Source organism: Canis lupus, chromosome 3 (genome assembly GCF_011100685.1).
Source record: "Canis lupus familiaris isolate Mischka breed German Shepherd chromosome 3, alternate assembly UU_Cfam_GSD_1.0, whole genome shotgun sequence".
Taxonomy (NCBI): Eukaryota; Metazoa; Chordata; class Mammalia; order Carnivora; family Canidae; genus Canis; species Canis lupus.
In genome coordinates, this window is record NC_049224.1 from 62,870,589 (window position 1) to 62,880,678 (window position 10,090).

The 10,090-nt window shown below is 62.7% G+C and overlaps 1 pseudogene; it reads left to right on the top strand.

Annotated features, from left to right (window-relative positions):
* The first annotated feature begins 5,630 nt into the window (after positions 1–5,630).
* Positions 5,631–5,796, top strand: LOC119871372 (annotated as a pseudogene).
* The last annotated feature ends 4,294 nt before the right edge of the window (positions 5,797–10,090 follow it).

The window sequence follows — 10,090 nt, forward strand, 5'->3', positions numbered from 1 at the left end:
GATTACAATCCGGCAGTGGCGGGGAGGGGTGAGGGGTGACAGAACAGAGGCCAGTGGTCGCTTGGTCAGTGGGGAGGACCCAGGCCCCAGGGCTGCTCGAGCCCAGGAAGGCATGAGCAGGGACTCCTAGCAGCTGACGTTGGGAACACCGGGGGGTGGGGGGGGGGGGCGGGAGGGACAGAGGAGGGGGACCCTGAGTGGAGGGGCACTGACGGCTCAATCCTGCCCGTCACCGCTCAATGGGCCCTTGTCTCTGGCCATTGAGTGCTGCATTCCCGGCCCCCTGGCGACGGCCCGGCCATGGCCATCTCCGGGGAGGCAGGAATGTGGCGGGCGGGGCTCAGGCTGGGGGTGGGGGCTCCCGTTCTCACGCCCGAGGCCACTCAGGCCGACTCAATTGGAATTTAAATGCCAGCCATTGTTGTTTCCAGAATAGCCAGGAGTCAGCACTGCCCTAGGGGCTGGACTAGGCTGGGACAACAGCAGCAGGCCGAAGGAGCAGGCCAGCCCCCTCCTCCAGGCAGCCCTCCTGGACCCCTCCATCCCTCTCTACTGGCTGCCCAGCTCCAGTTCTGTCTGTCCTGGAGGGCCAGACAGCAGGGCAGGGACCTGACTGGAATCCACTCTCTCCCCAAATGGCTGGGCCAGGCCTCCCTGTGAATTACAGCCTTAACCCTTCCTGGATCTCCACTCCAGGGGCATCAGAAGGCCAGGACAGCACAGCCAAGGGGCTTGGGGCCATGCTTTTGGGGTTTGCTGTAGGTTTCTATGCACCCTTGAGTCTGGTGGTGGTGATGGGGAGCTGGGGCAGGGCCTGAGCAGAGGAATTGTGAGCTGTGCACAGGTCCCTCTGGATTCTGGAGCTGGGAGGGTCTCAGGACCAGGGATGCACACAGGGTTGCCCCCAGTCCCCCTTGCCTTTCAAGGAGCTCAGGTTTGCCAGAAGGCTCACTGTTCTGGATCTAAGCTGGAACCTCAGGAAGGAGCACGGTCAAGGAGGCCCCTGGCTTGCAGGAGCACGGGAGACCCATGCAGGTCTGCCAGGGCCCATCGCCCAGGCTGGGGCCTCTGATCCCATCCTCTCTGGAGGGCCTGTGACCTGTGATGGGACAAACCAAACTAAAGAGCGAGCCAGCCCCAGGCCTCTGTGGGAGCCCTTGCTGTGACACTTCTGATTCCTGGGCCTCCTTCCCGACACTCGCCAGTGCAGCTCAAGCCCCTCTGCTGCCCTCCTGGGCAGGCATGTCCCCTGGCCTCCCGCCCATGCTCCATGCCATCCTCTCTGTCCCTAGCCCATATGCCCTCCGAGGGCCAGGACAGCTGACCGGAGGATGCCAGTCTGCCGCACGCCCCCCCCCCCCCCCCCCAGGCCGGCCCCTTCCCACCACCTCTTCCTCTCGGAGACTTCATTCATTTATTTATTTGCTGAACCTCTGACGTCCCTGAAAGGGGCCTTTGTCTGCACAGACAATCAGTGGCACAAATGGAAATGGAGTTGTGTTTGAGGAAAGTCTAGTGTGTGTGTCTGTGGGGGTGGGGGCTGTGGCCAGGCTGCCAGAGGTGGGGGGAATGGCCAGCCAGGGGGACCCTGAGCATTGTCCCCTCAGGCCCAGCCATGAGCCCTCTGATAGCCAGACTTCCAGCCCTAGAAGGCCCTATGGGGGAATGAAGAGCAAAATCCTAGATCCCCTGGTCACTGTGTTCACCACGTTCAGTCTGGCTCCCTGATGTCATCTTCACAGAGGCAGAGCTGAGGGTGGGGAGAGGGAGCCATGGACTAAGCATCACCCCTGACCAGGAGACCTCATGACCCTGCTGTGCAGGGAGCAGCGCCTCAGGCCCAGGGAACAGCCCCTGCAGGAACCATGCTGGCAAGTCTGAGGAAGTGAGGGCACCTGGTGGGGGAAGAGGCCGGCCAGGGGGCTGCTGTAAAGCCTAACTAGGGTGACCTCTAGGGGGCTGGCCAAGGGGGTGAGGACCTGATCAAGGTTTTCCAAAGGCTGCGTGGGAGGAGGGTGAGCTCTTGGTCCTTGTGGGAGGGGACGCGGCCTGGGTCCAGGGCTGGTTGGGGAGGCTGACAGTGGTCAGTTCTGGGAGGTCTCGAAAACAGAGGTGTAGATCTGTGGGTGGCTTGTGGCAGGCTGTGGATTTGGGGGTAGGATAGCTGATTCCTCATGGGAGGAGGCCCCTCAAGGTCGGGACTCCGTCCTGCCCTGTGCTGCTTACACTTGGGGCTGATACAGGACAGACTCGGAGGCCACCAGACAGAGCTGTATCATGGAGGCAGTCTTTTTCCCAGAAGCCTTCCTGGCGGAGGTGTTTGTGGCTGGACGGAGAAATGGGCAGAGCAGCACAACTCCTAGGCTGGGGCAGGCGCATGTTCCCTCCTGAGCATGGCCTGGGCAGGGGTGGAGAAGGGGTAGGAGAGGCTCCTAGGCTCTGAGGTGAGCAACCCTGACCCAGCACCTGACACCTCATCTCAGGTGCTGCTCTAACCGCCACCTGCCTTGGACCAGACATGGCCCATTTATGGGCAGAAGAGGCTAAGAGGAGGTAGGCATCGGTGCCGGCAGGCTGGCCTGGCAGAGCGTGAGGGCTCTGACCAGCAGTCACTTGTCCATCTTGTCCACTTCGGGCTGGCTGTGCTCATCTGGTTTAGGGTGGCTGGACTCTCGGCTGCAGCCTCAGCCCTGGTGACTGCTGTCTTCAGAGCTGGGGCAGGAGGGCCGGGCAGGAAGCTGGGGGGGGAAGAACCTGTCTGCCCAGGGCTGAGCACGCAGGGTGCAGGATCCCCAGGTCCCCAATTGGACTTGCCCCTGAGGAGGGGGCCGTCCTGCTAAGGCCTGGGCACAGCTCGGGATTCAGGCCCCCTTGGGCTGGCCTGTGGGTAGCAGTTAAATCCCAAATGTCTGCTCCCTCTGGGGACATCCTGAGGCCCATGGGCCTCTCCAAGGCCCTCAGGGGATAAGCTCTGGGACTGTGGGCATCTTCCCCAGCCCCTCACTTAGCAGCGTCCCTGGGCCTGAGGGCCCGGCAGTCTATCCTCTTGGGGAATGTCTGCTTTACTCCAACACATTGACATGTGGGGCTGTTTGCTGCGGTGACAGTCAGTCCTCACCTGCCAGCTCCTGCCTGCCTGCCGCATAGCTGAGGACCCCATCTCAGACTTCAATCTATAGAGGCCATGGGGGGAAGTGGGCATCGTCCCTTGGGCCCCTGGGGTCCTGCCGCGAGCTTTACCCTTCCCAGCCCCACAGCTCCCCCACCCCGACAGCACCTGCCACAGCCTCAGCCCATCCATCCTAAAAGCAAAGCTGTGTGGTTTTGATATGCTCAGGCCAGCACCTGGGGGCAGAGTCTAAATGGGATGGGCTTCTGGGGGATGTTGGGGCTGGCCTGAGGGCCATATTTTGGGGCCCAGGTGTTGCCAGGGCCTGGAAATGACTGACAGTAGCCAAAGGGACCCATAGTCCAGAGTCAATGGCCATGGGAGCAGCCCTGAGCTCAGGGGGACGGGTCTGGGAAACCTAGCTGAGTCCAGGAATGGCCTGGCCCAGGTAAGAGGACAGAAGGGTCACAGGTGAGTGAATGGCCCAGGTCTTGCAGGCAAATCCCCAAGATGTGGGGATGAAGAGGAAGCAAGGGAGAGGCTCCCCAAAGACCCACAGTGAAAGGCCCAGCCTGCATGAAGGGTAACGGCTGAGACTCAGATCCAGAGGCTTCTGCAGATGTGCGATGCAGAAAAGTAGTCCAGGCAGCAGAAGAGTAGGGACGCAGGACAGCAGGAAGGTGCTGATGAGGTCACTAGCAAGGTGGCTGGACCTGGTGTCCTCTCTAAGGGCTGTGGATGCAGCGTGAATGAAAAGCTGTTCTAGAGGAGGAGCAGAGAGCTTCAGGCTGCCTGGCCCAGGGAGGGTTGAGCCTAGGGACAGAGAATAGGCTGAACCCCTGGTGGGGGGGGGGGGGTTGAGGCTGCAGAAAGATGAGTCCCTCCATATTCACCTTGTCCCATTCCTCCGGCCACCACCCCATTGCCTACACTCAGCTGTGGGGGATCAGGACAGATGGGCACTCTAGGCAGGGATGAAAGCTTCTATGCCCCACAGAATGCCCAGAAAGAGCCACTGTCCCTGGGAGCTCCCATCACAAGCAATGAGGGCCAGGAGGGGCAGGGCCTGGGGTCAGGGGCTTCCCAGAGCAGGCACTGCTGGGCCTCGGCGAGGCTGTGGGTGGGGAAAGGCTTGGCAGGCAGCTGGAGGCTGGCCCATAGTGGTCACCCCCTGGGGACCGGGCGGGCACAGGGTGCCCCAGGGAGGGTGCTGTGAGAGCACCACTGTTCCCGGCCCCCATCCTGACCCAGATCTTGCCACCACCTGAGCAGGAAGGGAGTTGGGATCTGAGATTAAGCCTCCCCCAACTTGGGTACTGAGACACCAAGCCAGGAGAGCCCCTGCCCTTTCCCGTGTGTCCTGCCTCCATTCCCCTCCCCCCCCCCGCCCCCATCCCGGTCTCGCTCTGGAACCTGCCTTATCTGGGGCAGATCAACCTGGGAGAGGCTGGGACAAGGGTCCTGCTAATCTCTAGTCTCAGGGGAACGCCTGCCAGGTTTGCAGCGGGTGGGGGTGGGGGTGGGGGGTGGGGTTGGATTTCCAGCTGGCCCCTTCCCAGGCGCCGACACCTGCCCTGGGTGCGACTGGCCCATTCTGCTGCTGTCACAGATAGCACCTTCGGCGCTCACCGGCTGTCCGGGGAACAAGGGCTGGCACCAAGCTCCAGCCGGGCAGGGAGGCGGGCACGAAGGGGCAGGCCCTGAGGGAGAGCTGCTTGGAAGTGAGAAGGCTGCCCCTCTTCCGTCAGCTTCTCTCAAGGGCTCAGACTGCCCCGGGCTCAGGTGTGGATGCCATCTACCTTAGTGTCCCCGGAACACGGAAACTCGGTGCCCCAAGCCGACTGCAGGGAGGGCAGGCTTTTTGGAGGGGCGAGGGGCATGGATGAAAGGGATTTGGGGGTCCTCTCCCTCTGGAAACACGGACTGCCCCTGCACCCAGTTGGCCTCAAATCCCAGGTCAAATGAAGCAGCCAGGGAAGAAGAGGTGGAAGGAAGCCAACGGCGGCTGGCCCATCTACAGCACCACCACAGGATCGGCCCCTGCCCACAGCCCAGGCCCGCCCAGCTCCCCAGGCTGGTTCCCGCGAGCCCCTCCCTGCCTGGTCCTGTGCGCAGGGGGGCCACGGGCATCGTTAAGTGGCTGTGACCCCCTCCTACAGCCTGTTTGCCATCCTGGCTGCTGGGTTGGGCTGTCTCAGGGTCCCTTGCCTTCACTGGATCTCTGGGAACATGTGTCTGTGCCTGCACCTCTGTATAATTGGAGCTGGCTCTGGCCAAACCCTGTGCCGGGTTCTGGCTTTTCCAGGGTACCGGGTCACCAAAAGGCCTCCATATCTTTCTGCACTGACCATCGGCCTCTCCCACAACGATGCACCACATATTCACTGAGCCCTGACTGTGTGGCGGGCTAGGCCTGAGACTTACGCTTGTCCAGGGGCCACATGCTCACACCTGTGCCCCGTGTGCATACACAGGTACACAAGGGTGTGCTGCATATCTGTGTACTCAGAAGGTCAGGCTAATTGCTTCTCAGTCTTTTGGCTAAGATCAACTGTAGTATCTGTTCTTATCAGTTTATTTATTTATTTTTTAAAAGATTTTATTTATATATTCATGAGATTTTATTTATTCACGAGAGACACAGAGAGAGGCAGAGGGAGAAGCAGGCTCCCTGCGAGGAACCCAATAGGGGACTTGATCCCAGGACCCCCAGATCATTACTGGAGCCAAAGGCATTAGCTCAACCACTGAGCCACACAGGTGCCCTGTTCTTATCAGTTTCATGGAGGGTCAGGAGCCTAGAGTCCTTGGTGGGGTCTGCTGATCAAGCCCTGGGCCCCTGGGGTTCCCCTCGGGTCAGGTCAGAGGGTGAGGGGCTCATGCTCCCAGCCTAGCCCCCTGCACCCTGTCAGTTGCTCCTTTGTGGGCCTCTGCCTGCCAGGCCCCATTCCCCCCTTCAAAGTCTGGGCCCCACAGGTGTAGTCCATAACTAGAGTGGGGTATGGGAGTGGGAGTTGCACCGCAAGGTAGACCTAGACTCCAGCGACACTGTGAGGCCCCAGCACTGAGAGCCCCCATCTGGTGGCCTGCAGCCCCAGCCCCCCCAGGGACTCCAAAGAGGGAAAGGACAGCCTTTCCAAGGTGGCACAGGGTGGGCAGAGTGGGGTCACTCCTGGCAACCCCAACCCCAACACCTCCCAGCCAGCCATCACAGCCTGCCAGCACCCGGTCTCCCTCCACTGAGTCCTGTGTGCCCCATGTGGGCCATAACTCCCAAGTGACTGGAAGCCCTGGGTTGGGGGAGGTTTATAAAACCTTCAGAGCCCCTCAGAGCCCTCCTAGGGCTGCCCTATCCAGTCTGACCTACCTGGGTACCCCAGGTCAGCCTCAGAAGTTTCTGGCAAGTTCTCTTGGTCCTGACACCCGCCCCCTAGAGCTCCCCATGGCTGCAGAGCCTGGAGCGCCAGGGCCTCCCCTCTTTAGACCCTCAGGGCTCACCGCAGGGCCAGATTGCTCCTCTGAGTGAGAAGTGCTGAGAGGGAGCCCCCTGTGTCTAAACTCCAGCCAGCCGTTTTGCCAGCCCCCCCACCCCCCCACCCCCGTCTGCTACCTGGTACCAGCCCCACCACATACCCCTGTGGCCCCTGCCTGGCTCCTGCCCGGTGTGAGGATGTCTTGACTTCTGAGCTCTGGCTGTCAGGGGGCTTTGCGCTGGGAGGGGGCCTTCCTGCACTCAGGTGCTTCTCCTTCATGGAAGGCAGGTAGGCACAGATAGGGGATGTCCCTTGGGTCTCCCCTCTGGAATGGTCCCAAGACTCCCCTCCCCCCTCCCGCCGCTCCTGCGCCCCCCTGGCGTGGAGCCCAGCAGCCCGTGGAGCTCATTAGTGCAGCGGCAGCCCTGCCGAGCTCGCTTTAATTGGGGCCGGCAGGACGTGAGAACCTGGGGACCCTGTGCCCGGGCCGTGGGGGAGGGGGCACCTTCCAGAGCCGCCCGCAGCGGGCCCAGATTATCTCGGCTCAGTGGGCCCAGCGAGTGGTAATTAAAGCTGCCCGCCTGGACTGCGGTGACAGAGGGAGGCTCCGGTGCCCACCCTGGCCAGAACTGCTGTGTGTACCCTGTGCCCATGAGTCCCAGGTGGCCACCTGGTACGCCCTAGCCTACCTCCCATCTTGCCTGCTGCAGTACCCAGGGCAGTCACTGAATGCCAGGGTCTGAATGCTAGGTGACATGGTCCTGGAGGACCGTGGTGGGAGGGTGGTATGTGAAGGAAGGCTCACGAGTAGGGGTATGGGTATGCCAGCCATTCTAGGACCTTGTGGGGACCCCACAGGCCTGCTGCTACTCGGGAGCTGCCTAAAGCCCTGGCTAGGTGGTAGGACACTGGACCCTAACAGAGGGGCAGCCCCCTTCAGCAGGCATGGGCTGAGCCCATGGGCGCATCCACTGGGTCAGGCCACTGGACACTTGAGGCCCTTTATGGCTCCTGACTTCATCTGGTTTCCCGGAGGCTTCACCTTGGGGTCTTGCAGCCGGGAGGGCTGGATCATGGGGGCCACACTGGACCACAGAAGGGTGCAGGTGACAATGCAGGGGGCATTGCCTTGCTTCCAGAAGCTGCAAAGGGCCTTGGGGCAGGGGTCATGGTGTGGCCTGGCCAAGGGGGTTAGGTGGACAGGCTGAGTGAGAGGCTGGGGCCCAACCAGGGCAAGCACACAGTGGAGGGTGGTGCAGGAGGCCTCGAGGCCTGGCTCCTGGCATCTGCTGTTGATGGGACGTGGAGGGAGAAGGGGTCCTCTGCTGCTCATAGGCCTGTGGTGGGGCCCTCAGCCGGTCACCCCCATGCCAACCCTGTCATTAGTTGATCGGGTTTCCCGATGCAAACCCCAGGCTCCATGCGGTTTCTCCAGAGTCATAGGATCTGGCCTGGCCTGTCCTTGTCCCGACCAGGCGGGTGGAGGCCCCTGGGCAGGGGAGGGTCTAGATCTGCCCCGCTTCTGCCTTTCCAGAGGCAAAGGGGTGAGGGGCAGTCATGACCTCCTGAAACCAGCAACAGCAGGACTCCTGGCCTTATGATCCCAGTGGGGCCCAGGACCCAGGGAGCCTCTGTTCTGGGGCCCTACAGCCAGGGGCTCTCCAATAAGGCCTGGAGGCCCCACGCTGTATGTGGTAGGCCTTGAGTTTGAGGTGGGGGATGGGGTGGGGGGTAGGGGGTAGGGGGAAGTGGTGTACAAGGAGACTGAGGCAGCAGAGCTGTGGACCCACAGGCAAGGCAGCCTGTCTTTCTTTCAGGCAAGATCCCAGGAGCAGATGGGTCAGCCCTGGGGGCCTACAGGCCCTGAGTCCCTCCTGGGGGCTGGGGGCAGGGTTGGCCACAAGGGTGCCTGTCCACCGGATACTATGGCCCCCCCCACAACACCCGCCCCGTGTGGGAAGCAGGCCTGTGGAGGAGGGGAGCTGTCAATGTTTTACCACCAAACTTGAGAGGCCATGGTGACTCCAGGGTGGTAGTAAGAGTGAGGCCCACAGGTCTCCTGGGTCTGGTTTGGCCACATTTTTTCTCTCAGGAGACAGGCCTGTTGCTTCCTCTGGAGAAGATATTTACTCTTCCCAGGGTGGGGGCGCTGCTGTGGTGCACATGCATGTATGTGCATGTATGTGCGTGTGTGCACATGTGGGGCCTGGTGCACTGTCTGGGTGGCAGGTGGGTTTGTGCAGGAAAGGAGGCCCAGTCCAGGACCTGCTCTCGCTGGGCAGATGTTGAGCCCCACCCCCCCAAGAAGGATGTGGCTGCTGAGAGTGAGAAAGGGGACCCTGGGTGTAGAATTTGGCAGTATGACCTTCCCCACCCAGGACTTCAGTCTCCCTGTTCCATCTGTGTAAGGTGTCTGGGACACTGTGGACCAACCACTGTGTCATCCCCAAGTCTAGCTGGGGACAGTCTTCTAACATCTGTAGTCTCCTCTCTGGCCCCCCTGGGAGTTACTGGCCCCACAGCCCCAGAATTACTTTGAGAGAAAAGGGTGAGCCTCTCGCAGGGTGCTGGGGGAGGGATGCTAAACCACTGAGGTAATCTTAGAGCCCAGGGCTCCAGGAGAAGAAGGTTTTGGAGACCTAGAAGTCTGGAGCTCAGTTTAGGAGAATTCAGGCAGGCTGCCGGGAGGAAGAGATGCTCAGTTTAGTGAGAAGGTTAGAAGCAAGGGCATGAGGGGGTTTTGGAGCAGCCGGGCCCTATAGTTCTAGGGGCGCTGCTTGGAGGTTGAGGGACCGAGCACCAGGCCACCCCGGAAGCTCTGGGGACAGGGGTCCCGGGGGCAGGGCCTGCCCGCAGGTTGGGCGTCCAGGCCCATGCTGCCCCGGCCTGGCACGCGGGCCTCCCGAGCTTCCCCTTGGCTGGGCTGCAAGCTCGGCTGACGCCCGGTCCGAGCCCGACGCCCTCGGGGGAGGGGGGTCCCCCCCACCCCACCCCACCCCGCCCGCGGTCCGGCCTGTGCGGGGCGGGACCGGCGGAAGGGGCGCCCCGGGCGCCGCTCAAAGGGCCGCTAATGTGCGCTAATCCCGGCCTTTCAGGCGGCCGGCCGGGCTGTTGGCCCAACAACCCGCGTCTGAAAGGGGAGCGCGGGGCGCGGGGGGCCACTGCCCCCGGCCGCCACGCCCCCGACCCCGGCGGCCCCCCGCCCCCGGGACCCGGAGCCCGCGCGACCCGGCGCAGGTGCGCGGGCGCAGGCCGGCCCGGCTGGGGAGACTGAGGCCCGGGGGCGGAGCCGGGGGGATGGGGTGGGGGTCCAGCTCCCCCTCCCGGGCGGAGTCGGGGCCGGCGGGGCGGGGAGGGCTGGCTGGGCCGCCCCCTCCGGCTGCGCGGCGGTTCCCAGGCCTGGGAGGGGCGCGGGGGCCCTCACGTCGCAGACGGGCTGGGCCCCTCCGGAGCGTGACCCCGGCTTTCAGCGCGCCTCTGGCCCGGCCCCAGCGCCTCGTTAGGGATT